The sequence below is a fragment of the Sinohyriopsis cumingii genome, chromosome 11 (assembly GCF_028554795.1).
Source record: "Sinohyriopsis cumingii isolate HCF-2022 chromosome 11, ASM2855479v2, whole genome shotgun sequence".
NCBI lineage: Eukaryota > Metazoa > Mollusca > Bivalvia > Unionida > Unionidae > Sinohyriopsis > Sinohyriopsis cumingii.
Window position 1 is genome coordinate 93,595,461 of NC_142971.1, and position 13,960 is coordinate 93,609,420.

Below are 13,960 nucleotides of genomic sequence, written 5' to 3' on the forward strand. Positions count from 1 at the left end.
AAATTGAAACTCCTATCAAAACTACGACACATCTTCAAATACTCAAGGTATCTAAAACATCACACTCAGCTGGAGAAGACACTTTTCACTCGAAGCAGTCACTGGAAACGATATTGATTAAACACTGTCCAACACAAGGTGTTTCTGTATTTCAGTAAATCAAATATCTTTTAATCACCTTGTAAATATAAGAACTGAAAAAATGACAGTTTAGATATCTCAAACACCTTGTTCGAGTGTCACCTTTATTTCAACAAGAAAGGACATTAAATAAACAATCAATGTTTTACATACATTATTAAACGCATTTGAGAGGGCTAAATGCAAACAAATTACTTCAGCAAGCTTTTTTCACTTCTGTCAGAAAGCTTTTCGTAGTAGATATAAATTATAAATGTGAGTCCACTCTCGTTGATCTCAGAGAATAACTGAGGATATTTCGATATAATACCAAAGAGTATGTGAGGGTTATGCAAAGCATTTGGCTGTCTTCCATATATAATATTTTTTCAACAATTGAAAGGAAAGAAATTCATCGCATGTATCTTTTGTAATCAAATGCAACAAAATGCTTACAAATTCCTGGCGATTGCTAGTGAGCAATCTAAAGCTAATTAGAGTAAATCCACGAGCTTCGTGTCTGCTGAGCGAATAGTGGGCATGAATTGAATTCCACTCATATTGTGTATTTACTAATTAATTCAAATTATTTTCATTTTATCCTGCATGTGCTGATATTGTTGTTGCTGCAGCTGCTGTTTTTAACCTTTTGTTATATTTGTTTAGTTGGTTGCTCTCTTTTCTTTATCTATTAGCTATTTGCATAAATTCTCCATTAGATTTAGCTTAATTGCGTATTTTTAATTTTCTGTCATTTTAATTTCCTTAACCTCTGCATTTTTTTCTTTACTTTTATGCTCAGGTTTTAGTTTATCTTCTCAATTTCATTTAGAGAATAAACATTACTTTAATATCTAGGTTCTTTGCATCTGTGTGTATGTACTGTTATGTACTCGCGCCCAGAAGGATGATAGTTCGAAGCATGCTATAAAATCAGCGCGAGTCGGATGTAATGGTATATACCTGGACAAGGCCTTTTCCTCTGCTTGCCTCGGTATGACGAAAAACATCGAGTATCAACATGTTTTAAATCCGCCCTTAAATACAAATATATACTACCAATAAAAGTTTCACTCCAGCAATGTGTTTCATGGATAAGATTATATTACTATAATTTATATGATTCTCAAGTGCTAGAATCAAATCTTTGATCATGAGTGTGACTCTTGAACATGTCACATCACTTAATGATTTGTAGCCTTTGCAAATAAAAACATGCCAAATAAATATAACTAAACAGTTGCGTAATGTTCGGATAATTAGAAAAGGTATATATAAAGTTCTAAAGTCTATACTTGGCGACCTGCAATTTAACGTTAAATGGTAACTAAATTCACGATCTGTACAACATAAGGAGCAAAACGATTTATGAAATTGCACGTGTACGAACGCTTCAGTTTTCTTTCCTCATAAATTTGTTGCTTACGTTTGGTTATCAACTTAAATATATACAAAGATTGTACTTAAGCAATTGTCCATAAATGTGACGGTCAGAGTGTAACCTTATATGATAGTGGTTGCTGCTGAAGCATATTGAATATGCAACCATTCCGGTTTGGTCAGGGAGCATTTCATAGGAATTCGGGATTAATTCCCCTGCATTAAATTGCAAACATTCTCATACATGTATGCTTCCATACATTAGGTTTGGAAGCTTCCTTCCCAGTTCACAAATATCGCCCATTCCCAGTACTTATGTAAATGAGGTTTCCAGAGCTTAACACGTTTATAAGGTGGGAATGAAGAAAGAACAAATGATAAGTACATGATACATATTTTAAAAACCAAACTGATCCTGTATCTTTTATTAACATAATAAATAAATGTATTCTTTTATTGGCAAAAGAAGTGAGAGCTCATTGTGTCATGTATTTTGATAATTCATCACAAGTTTGGGTCAGATGAGATGATGAAGTTTTTAATCTGCGTAGACGTATTATATATCGCAAGCTACTTAACAAAATTTGCATTGAAAATCGCATCCATAGCTACTCTTGAAACTGAAACGACTATTACGATAAGATCCGTGAGTGTTCTTTCTACAATTGATAGTATATTGCACTTAGGATTTCAGTGGTTAAATGGGTTCATTCTTATAAGAGGGTTAAACCCTACCTATATAACTGAAGGGGCTTACCAGAAAACGATTTCAAACGACGAGACATGTATTTAACGGGCACAAGACATCAGTTGCAAAACTAAACATCTTACCATGTTTGACTCGTGTGGACTAGACGGACATTATCACCGTTGATACAAATGAGTCACTGGAACGTCAATTAGTCTCCAGAGATTTGTGATTTTACAGTATGGAAGTTCTCAGTATGTGACAGGATTTTTCTACTATTTGCGTTTGTATCGTTATTTTCCAATTAATATTAATAGTATTTCTAGTTTCTTTACTTTTGTTAATACCAGTTGTCAGATAATATGATTTTATTATGCATAATTAAGGTAAATATTGAACGTTCTGGCGAACACTTAATAGGTAACATGTTAATCCCTTTGGATTATTAAAAATATGGTATAATGCAAATGTTCCTATTCTTCGATGAATCATTGTTTTCTACGTGTCTCATTACAATTTAGCCGAGAATGTAACATCTGATTGTGCAGCTCAAATTTTCAATCTCCTCATCAATCTCATATGAGAGGTGGCTGAAACTGGTAAATAAAAACAACAGATGAGCCATGATTTAGAGAAGCAATATGCATGACCATGGGTTTCTATTTATATTTGCCCATTTTAACAAAACTCGGTAATACGACTTAGAAAAGTTGATTGTAATTGGATACTGCTGTCAGCATTTGATAATAAAAATCAATGTTAACTTTGCTCCATACTCATTACTAGTTGGACTAGCTAAAACAGCTAGCAGCATGACTACGAACTGGTTTCTTTCAATATTTTCTGTTTGACTTATGGTATTAAATAATTTATCACGGCTCTGGGGACTCGGAAGAAAAGAGTGCAAATCCATTTGATTCGTGCTATACAGGAAGATGTTTACGGATTCTAGAATTCTACTGGTTCGTACCTGTATAGATCTATTCTTCATTAGGAAAGGTTCGATTGTGTGGAGCGGCCCATTTTAATTTTGGAAGCTTGTATACTGCAAAGGTTCACCAAAAATGGTAGGTGATTAAGTAAGCAAATGTAACAAGATGCAGAACCTACAAGGACTGGTGACATATGATACCAAAAGGTGCACTGGCTTGCCTGCTTACCTAAGTGAAGGCTTTTAATTCGTCTCTAGGGATCAACGGTTTTAATTTAATATGATGAACTTGGGTTAAACATAATAGGATGAACCTAGGAAAGACACATACTAAAATCAAGTGAATGAGATGTTTAGTTGTGATGGCAGTTAATGATAATTGAATCTCTGACACCTTAACTTGCACCCTTCCTTAGATGTCTCACAAACTAAACCGTAACAACTTAAAACCCATCCCTTTACATGCTCACAAAATACATCGACGGGTATAGTAAATGTATCGTTCGTCAAATTACCCTTCAGCAAATATCACAAATGGTCTCGTTTGTCAACGGATACGATACAGTCAGCAATTTTATCAAAAGGTGTGCTTAATGTTTGTATGTGTGATCATCATATATTGTCCATCAAAACGAATGATGGTGCATTAGGTTGTCGTACATGACACTGACCTTTAGGTTAAAAACCTTTCATTTGTCATTAGCAAATATGATGATGCCATCTCAAGACATTCCCGACGACAACACTAAATACTCTCATATAATCTACTCCTCCAGGACTGCTGAATGATCCCTCAGAAAGCTCTATACTCCGCAAACGTGTTGGTTCCCAACCGTTGACCTCTCACGCTGAATCGATTATTATCATCCGTTAAACCAGCGTCACCAAACTCACCACTGACCACAGTATTTGGGTTCAACAATTTCATTGAGTTCAACGACTCCTCGCTACAAATACAAGATCTGAGCCGTGTAATATATGTGAAACACATAGAATGCTGCGAAGTACAAATAGTGATATATATTAAGAATAAGTGCACATGAATTATACATTAAAGACTTATTCATTAGAAAGTGTGTACGAGATTATTAGTATAGTAGCCATGTTTGTACATGACTCTGTTTAGAGAAAAACCAGTCAGACTGGATAGTAAAAGCTAAAACGTTTATCATTCTTTACTGCCTACAATATGTAACTGAAGTCAACTTGTCTGTTCAACTATAAAATGCCTAACATGAAACAGACGGTATTACATCTGATAGTAAGTCGTTATGTGGAAAAGGTATGACTTTTTTGAATAATTTCGTAAACATTCACATTAAACCGATAGCAAGAAAGAACAAAGTAATGGCTACCACCAAATGCATACCCCTTTCTTCCGGTGGGGTGTGTGTGTGTGTGTGTGTGTGTGTGTCTGTGTGCGTGCGTGTGTGTGTTCTTGGGTTTCAACGAGCTCAAGTTAGATTATCCGCTATTTATGCATGTGTTGTTATTTCAGAATTAGTAATATTACTTGGATTGTGTTATATCTACTATTAATAGCTTTACGTGTTAATGTAAGCGCATCTTTCAACTTTTTATTTTTCTTTGCTTTATACCCTCTCTTCATAATTTTCTCGCCTTTTTAATTATCGGAAAGAGATAATCATGACCTTTTAATTCTTTAGACGCAGCGTCTCCCGCGTTGTAAATTTGTGTAAAATAAAATGTATCCGTTTGCATTGCGGAATGGTCTTATGCGCCGCATTACATATCACTGAAACATCGCACCTGTGTCCGCGTAAATTGGATTCTAGCTCCACTAGCGTGGGCATGGAAGAAAGCTTGCCAGGAGCTTCCCTCCGGTTGCTGGTTCCTTCTCCACCAAATATACTGGCTGCTATGAATGTCTTATCGTGTAATGAAAATGACGTTAAACACACCAAAGCAAACCAGAACCTTTCCGCGTCTTCTTTCTCGACACATTTAAAATTTCGACTCCGACATAGATATTAACAATAATACCCATTTCTATCTGTAAATCTAATTAAAATTCCTGAATAATACCTACATATGGTGTGGGCTTTGCTGTAAATGACTTGTTTCCGGTGGGTGGTGGTCAGGGTGGGTTTGAAAGTCTACATAGTAGCAAATGCTATGAAAATTCTTTTAAGGGTGTCAAGTAAGAAACGACGATGAAGCATTAGTTCTGAATGCTGGCATTTGTGATTGTGTATGACATTCATAAATATAAGAGTATATTTTACGCAAATGTTAAACATTGACATAAATAGTTTATGTTAATACGTTTGAATGAACAATCAGGATTATCAGCTGTGTAAAGATAAACGCGACTTCTCAATAGTTATCATACTCATGTATTTTTGAGATTGGCGATATCGGACAAGAAGGATTTATTGCATAGCTAATAACAAAAGTTCATCATATAATGTTTATTGCGCAACGGAAAGATTTATTGCTGTATTTTAAGATCGACGTTGGGGAGTTTTTTCCACGACATTTTGCCCCTGTGACAATCTAAACGACCAATACATGCATAGTCACAAATCTTGCAGTCAGACTGTTCTCTAATCCAAGAAAGAAGCTTTTTCGGCTCTTGCTGCTTTTCTTTCTTTTTGTTCATAAAGAACATTCCAGACGTAAACCGAGGTTTTCGAGAATGATTGTATCTTGGGGCGAGACTTGCATTCAAATTTTGTCAGGTAAGGTGACAAGTGGAAATAGCGCATGCGGGGTTTGCTTTAAGAGAGAGAAAAAGATAAACAAAAAGTAGCAGTTGACTTAGAATCTTTTTTCAGTAAGTGCAGACCTTTTGTAAAATTTGACCAGTCCTAGACTGCATGATGTTTTGTCATGCTTGTGTGTTTAAAGGTGTAAATAAAAATAAGCACCCATCAGTTTACGCAAACCTTATTGTAGTAAGATATTGTTATATAGATATTGTTATATAGAAATAACTTTGACAGTTTCAAATACAGCTTGGATAACCTAATAAAGTGATAAATGCAAATTATTCTACACCTCACTGTAGGATATTGAAATATATTAGCAGGAGGAGTAAACTACTGTATATCTGTTAAACTCCTCGACGAATGGCACACATGTTATGAAAACTTCGCGAGTAAATATGGAAGCAACAGTTTCTGAGTACTAATTTCAGCTCTCATCATTATCATGTCTGAAAACTACTGATACACCTGTCATTGACGAATGTTGATTTGAAACCAAAATCAAATGACTATCGATAATTGGATGCAGTGTCTGCTACCAAACTAGATTGCAGACTTGCCAAGGCCGCACGAAAATTCACTTTTGAATGCAGAAATACAGAAAATGAAGAACGGAAATTATTCAAAGTAAACTCGCAATGTTTAAAATCTTTTCTTAAAAATATTGCACTGAATTATGTCTCATGCAACCGTTCTGTTGTGTTTCTACAGTACCCCACCCAAAGAGTATAAATCAACGCAAGAAATGTGTTTTGAAAATAATTAAAAACATCTTCATTTTAGTATGAACAGTCATCATTTTGACAAAATATGCATTTCTGAAGCATATGTACAAGGTAATTTTATTAACGTCTAGTCCTAAAATGATTGTAAATTAAATTTAGGAACTTCTATTTATCGATGTAGTAATGCAGCGGTTAATAGTATTATCACAGAATGGAGAAAATCCATGCAAGATTCCTTTTATTGTGTAGAATCTTAACGAATACTTTACTTTCGTAAATAATATGTACTTATATATACTGATGCCAATTGTATATGTTCATCATCTCTATTGCAATTTATGTGTGAGATATGTATGTAATATTTGCTGATTTGTCAATATGGAATCACTTATTTGTAATCACATGAGAGCATTAAGCACCTGTTCCTAAATGCTGCGAGAATTAGTATCCACTCAATAGATTCATCTCAATAATTATAATTTAAATGTTAATTGTCTTATCTTGAATCTTATTTTACAAATAGCTTCAGTAACTAACCAACAAACATTCATTGGAAGATATAATGAATAATGCAAATACAAAATGGATGGGCTAGTTTAAGTGCTTTAACTATATATGGATGGAATTACATGGTTAAATCATTTGATGTCTTAGTGGGACGATCCCATTCACTAATTTGTCGGTCATAAATATTGGTCGTTTCCTTGCTCTATTGTGGGACAATTTGTGAACACTTTCATGGTCTTATTGTAGGTTACTTGGTACAAGTTCCGTCTAAATGTTTTTGTCCAGCGCCATATTATTCTCTCTCTCTCTCTCTCTCTCTCTCTCTCTCCATCCAGATTTTTGCTTATTTTGTCCCGTAAGCACCAGATGGGAGAGGGGAATGGAAGTAGAAAGAATTGCCATCATTCAAAGGTCCAGACACAACGTTGCATGTTACAGGCGAAAGTTCTCTATTCTTGAATTTTCAAAGATTTTCGTCCGTATCTTCTTACGATGATCCAGAGAGAGCAAGAGAGAGAGAGAGAGAGAGAGAGCAAGAGAGAAAGAGAGACCATGTGGAGATTTTAATATTAAGAATTGTGTTGTAGAACCTTATTATATGTCTTATAAAAAAGCGAAAAAGCAAACAAACAAAGCATTCAATAGATTACAGTACATGTATGTGAACGCCTCCTTAACAATCTCGAAAGGCTATTTCAACTTAGCATGATAGGTATCATGAGCACTGTATTTAAATACCATGAGAGGTGTACAGATATCGTTACAATGACATAGGTTCTTCTGGGCTACTTGGCGTAAGGTCAATTTCAAAGGTTTCAACATGTACATATTCTTTTTCTCTCTCGCTAAACAGATTTCGCCGTATTTTGTCCCTTATGCACGAGAGAGAGAGAAAGAAGTCAAAGGGAAAACGGCTGATTTCGATTAAATTATGTGCATTGTTTAATTTACTTAGAAAACAGGGATTACTAATATTTTTCTTACGTCTTTAATGATTAATTGGTGAAAATTCATCTTTAATTTAGAGAGCATAGAAGCGATAGGCTAATGTTGAACATAGCCTGCTGTTGAAACCATGTTTACGTATGCATATCATTGCGCCATGGATGGTTCGCAATTTTATATGCCAACAGTATTGATATATCAAGTTGATTTATACCAACACTTTAAAATATGTTATCTTTAATGTATGTGGTATGTGGACCTACAAACATCTATGCAAAAAGTAAATCCCAAATACCGCCAGCTTATTGACATGAAAGCATCTAACGAAATATTTTGAACTTGTGCCAACACTTGACTAATTTTCAAGCAGTGAGTTGTATTTTCTCTTCTTGTTGCCATAAATTCAGGGACAACCCATTTAATTTTTGAGAAGAGGGTTGGATATGGAATATGTTACTCCAAAAGTTATAAATTTACAGCTCTTAGATAGCTTAAAAAATTCTCGCTCTGACTTGCGGACACAAATATTATATCTATTATATTAGTTTTAAAAATTCATTATATTGGATGCAATAATACCACAACAAATTGGTTTGAATGAAAATCACAGGTGTCCCTTCAATCTCCCAAAATAATTGGTTGATCACTATGTCTAGTTCTTCACATAAAAAAGTAAAACTCTTGTAACGTTTCTCATAAGTTGAATATAGGACAGGATAAATGAATATTGTGTGATATTGTACTCGCCATGTCTTAATTTTTATGATGCTCGTAGTAGTTGGAACATTCCTCAAATTCTTAACCTATTTCACAAATATGTTCATGTGAAGAATTCTTTGGAACCAAAACTTGTGTCGTATTTAACTTATGGAAAGTCAGTTTCAAAAGGAAATCTTCAGAAAAACAGTAGTTTGCAGACTCTTCCCTTTTATGAATCATAGGCCGCATACCAATACAGCTGTCTGCCGTGCACATAAAATGAATTTTAAAAATTCCACTACAAAGGTGGTTAAAATGCATATTCTTAAAGCACCCAAATGTTCATATCAGTGTCGCATGGGCTGCTTACAAAAGCATGTAGAATAAATATCTGTGTCTACAATTTGAACTATATAGATGGCACCAAAATCGTGATATGTGACTCAAACACCAAGTTTTAAGTAGTAATAGTAACATGTAGCAGATTGTATACCCATCTCGTGCCATTTTTTAATTATCTTAGATATACAAAACTACCAGCTTCATAAGATGTTGGGGTAGAAAAAAAATCATCCAAATATCAAGGTGTTAAAAAGTGACGCCCTAGATAAGGAAATATGCCAGTGACTGCCCTTGCTTTTCACGTTATAATTGATGATAGAGGGTTTAACTATGAATACGTGATATACTATCATGTCCACATAAATATCATGACAAAGTCGCACGAAAATACAGGCTATGGATGGATGGATATGTAAGGTTACATTCAATATACTCAAGGACGCATGCAATAAAACCCAGTTGTGTAAGCCGAATGGCAAAGCACAACACAGTTCAAACTCATCCACCGTGGAAAGATTAATTGGTGCCTAGCTACGTTTAACAATTTTGGTGGGAGGTTAAAGACATTCTTTCAGCTCACGATCTACATGGCAGCCACATATCTGGTGAAGAACGATTCTGGGAAGAACCACCGAGCTAAGGAAACTACTGGCAAGATTACTCGAATACACACTGTCTTTTCGTACTACATTCTAAATTATTGCATTCAAGTTTGTTTACTATATTATTTTGTTTTACTTGAGGCATTAGATTTTAAATATCTTATTTAGAGGGTTTTTTAACCATTATAGTGTACGGCTTTGTAAAACTCATGGCATGATTAGTATTCTGTTCCATTGATGTGTGATCCTGCGAAACTAAACAGATAGATCAGCATTGTCCCAACAATATACACGGAGATCGTCTGAACTCCGTATAATTTATTCAAACCACAGCAAGACAATCTTTGTAAAGTATAATTTGACTCAATAGAACAAATAGAAAATAGACATAGTTATTAGCTGGGGACCAGTAGAATCCGAATCAAATGAAATCAATCGTCGTCAGAATTATTCCGGACCAAAATAATCAGATGAAATCATTCAAAATCAGAATTATTAGGGACTATTTGAATTCGAATCAACTGAAATCATTCGTAGTCAGATTTTAGTCGGGTTCAGCAGAATCAGAATCAGATGAAATTCTGAATCAAAACTAGACGGGACCAGTGTGAAACTGAAAGATATACGGCACTCAAGCGACTGGTGAATACTGAGAAGATCTATCCATCCATAAAGCAACGTGTAGCGGGTATATTCATTTTCAACTAGGCCATAAAATATATAACCTTGTATCTGGTGTTATATACCAGTCATTACACGCCTATAGTAATTTACCAAAGCCTCGAGTGCAGTACATACATGAGAATTATAGCTTAATAATATCAAGGCAGAACAATTAGGAAAGTGCACCAGTTTCAAAGCATGTCATTCGAGATCGTACTCAAAAGGGGTGGCATATGAGGTCACAACCCTAAATCTCATGCACGAGATGAAGCAGATGAATGACCGAGATTCAAACTAGGTCGTTGAAGATCACTCCCAAACACGCGTGTTATCTTCTTACATCAACGACAATTATTGTACAATTGTAACAATACTCATCAAAGGAAATTACAATATTAAATCCGGCAACGTGCACGTTCCCTCACAATACAAACGCAATCAAGTTGTTGTTGTTAAAGGGATTAACGCCATTTTTCAGCACAAGATAGGCTATACATGGCGGCCAGTATTAATGTGAAGGAAGAACCCGGAAAACCCCGGAAAGACCACCCAAGAAGCTACCGGCAAGCTTTCTCACATATCAGAAGTGAGATGGCATTGATCCATGACGGAAAGCGCTTTAAACCACTCGGCCACTTGGGGCCCCCGCACTCAAGTACTAGTGTGTAATAGGTATATAGAACATGAGTAGCAATGAATGTTTGTGAGTTTAATGCATGTTAGTTTGCAGACCATATTTCAGTCTTGTCCCTTTCGCCTTTTTGGTAATATCATGGTATCAGAAAAGAATTCAGAAAAGAATTCAGCTCCGACGAAATTTTAAAATTCTGTGGACAGTGAAACGTTGTGATAAGATCATTTCAATTTTTGTTCCAGGACTACTTCTAGTTGCGTCAGTAGCAAGCGAGTCGACTTGCAGGAAGTATGTGTACGAAAAAAGCACCACTATTTATTACGACGATATCAAGTGTTCCCATGGCTGCTGCAACGATTTGACCTCAAATCCGTGTTGGTACGAAACGGGGAGATTTCATACATTTATACATTGTAACATATTCAAGGCAATCCTGTTCAGATGTTTTATCTATTAAATTCTTTTGTTTAACAGAAAAAAATCCATTAAGACAATTAAATCACATGAAATAGTTATGTTTGATTTGACATCATCTATTAATCATTATTTTCTTCTGAATTTAAATTTTAACAAAAAAAAATATAATTTCATCTTGAACACAATGTGTATTCTAAGTTGTTATATATTTATGGAATAAATCGCCTATGATGGGTTAATTGGTGTATGTAACGTCATATCTCGATTGTTATTGTGTCTTTTTGCATATTCCGTAAATTGTTTGAAGTGTAAATTTAATCTTTTCTGCAATTAACGTCATATACTTATTGCTTTTTGATTTGTATGCATCTTCCGTCAAATATTTTCAATTGTAAATTTAAAACTTTCACTAGCTTATGCACTTTTTTATTTGACTCAACAGTCCAATGAAATTAAGTTATTTTCTTCATGATTTGTGAATATAGATCTAATGCTGAGCATTTTAAGTTTTAATGTGAATAATCTCTACTTTATCGAGCGTGTTAAGTTTAAATGTGATCTCTACTTTAGCGAGATACCAAACAACGTTCCTGGTATAATTGCTGGTTCAGTTGTCGGCGGTCTTTTCGCTCTGATCATCATCGCCTGTGTGATCTCCAAAATAAAATGTGCTGGATCTAGCATACACCCGACGGTCTAGAAAATCAATGATTTTACTGTGTACATACGTACGTATGAATGTATGTATGCTTGCATGCATGCAGGCAGGTAGGTAGCTAGGTAGCTTGGTAGAAACGAAAGAAGGAAAAGAAAAACGCACACACAGACTGAAAGGAGAGACAAACAAACCATACTTCAATTAATATATTTTGTTCTTTAATATGCAGAAACAGTCCAAGAAAGCTCACTACGAAATCAATTAATCAAGTACAGCATGTTTGACTTTGATCTAAGAAACAGATGTTGCGGTTTCAAGGAACAAGAGTGGCTTGATACATGTCCAAGTGAGGTCAATACACAAATTTGGTTGTGATATGTACAAGAGATATTTCAGAAATAGGAGAAATTTGCATTAATTCTCTTTGGGGAAAGTTGTTCAAATAAAGAAATAATATAATTTTTTTTTAAAATACGGAACATATTTGCAGGAAGTATCCGAGACGCAGGAACTCATAAACAGGAAATGAAACGCTTGATGAAATATCATGTGTGAACTGAGTGATGTGAAATAAGTTGATCAAATTGGTTCATGTCTTTGGGGTTAAAGCGCATATGCAAAATTTTAAATGTTTGTAAACTCGACAGTTGACAAAACAAAAGGCAATTTGACTAACAATTTAAGGTGGGTTGGACCATGGATATCTAAAACGGAAGCTTCAAGATCACACCAGCTGCGTATTTCATAGTTTGCTTTCTAAACTGAGGTAAACCCATACAAACCCATTAAAAAGACATGAAATACACACACACACAAACATTTTAAAAAGAAAAAATAAAAGACCATAAAAAGACACATTCCATACATTTCATTTTTATATTCGCATGATTTGTCATGCATCACCTTATGTCTTAGAAAAATACACTAATAGCCAAATAAATAAACAATTTCCAATATAGCGGAAATTCGGCCTAATTGTATATTGAATAGTACCGATAAGATATTAAAACATGATTCTTTCAATCGTAATGTCCATCAAGTGCATCAAAATCATTCATGTTTGTGTGCCTAAGCTTGCGGGGACTGTTTTATCTCAGTGTTATGGTTCTTTCCCAAGACAACACCTATACTATACTCGAGTAATTTATCTTTGCCAATATTTTTCATTATTACCCCATATGGTGTAAATTGACTGATTGATGTAAATAATAATATCATCACCAAAATACTATATACTATTTCATGTATTATCTTAATCAGACAGCATTTAGATGTATGACTTCCTTCTCCTATTGCAGCTCCAGGATACCTTGTGTTGTAACATCTACAGATTAGAAACAGATTTGAAACATGCGCCAGCTCAACGTCAAAATGCTGAATATCCTGTATGGACTGTTATGTCACTGACCAATGCATAGTAAATATTTATTTTCGACCGTTCATTGTAACACGAATGGCGGAACTTTTTTAATGTTAATTATAATGCAGTGAGAAAAAAATGACATTTTGATGGTTTCACGTCTAAGCTTTTTCTTCTTGTTTGTTCTATTTTCATGATTTTTTTTCTTTGATTGATTAAATTTTGTACTACGTTACTCTTGTGTGGCATCAGTCATGTATCGTGCAGATCGATCAACTTCCTGTGTACGTTTCTAACGTTGTAAGGACAAAATTCATCTATATTACAAGAGTATTATCACTTTAAAACACTTTTTTCGAACACAATGTACTCCACTGCTTTATACAAATTGCGAGAACAAAATCAATACATACTATGTCTGTTCAACAAATCTTCGCAGAATCTGTTCAAACTTTCTGTGATATATTCTATTTTCTTCATTCCCAAATTCCCACTTCTTTACTTCCTGCTCCTAGTACAGTTTATGCGTGTTAACCATCGCACTCACGTACCTTATACAG

At 34.7% G+C, this 13,960-nt stretch overlaps 1 long non-coding RNA gene across 4 annotated transcripts; it reads left to right on the top strand.

The window, feature by feature from the left end:
• The first annotated feature begins 2,306 nt into the window (after window positions 1-2,306).
• LOC149789019 (uncharacterized) lies at window positions 2,307-13,635 on the top strand. 4 transcript variants are annotated; one of them, XR_016424469.1, is made up of 4 exons: window positions 2,307-2,442; window positions 11,208-11,343; window positions 11,953-12,110; window positions 13,339-13,635. It is a non-coding gene; the product is annotated as an uncharacterized LOC149789019 (long non-coding RNA). The 4 variants fall into 4 exon arrangements; XR_016424468.1 differs by lacking the exon at window positions 2,307-2,442 and adding an exon at window positions 5,669-5,821 and having other exon boundaries at window positions 11,953-12,391; XR_016424467.1 differs by lacking the exon at window positions 2,307-2,442 and adding an exon at window positions 5,669-5,821.
• Window positions 13,636-13,960: the final 325 nt, after the last annotated feature.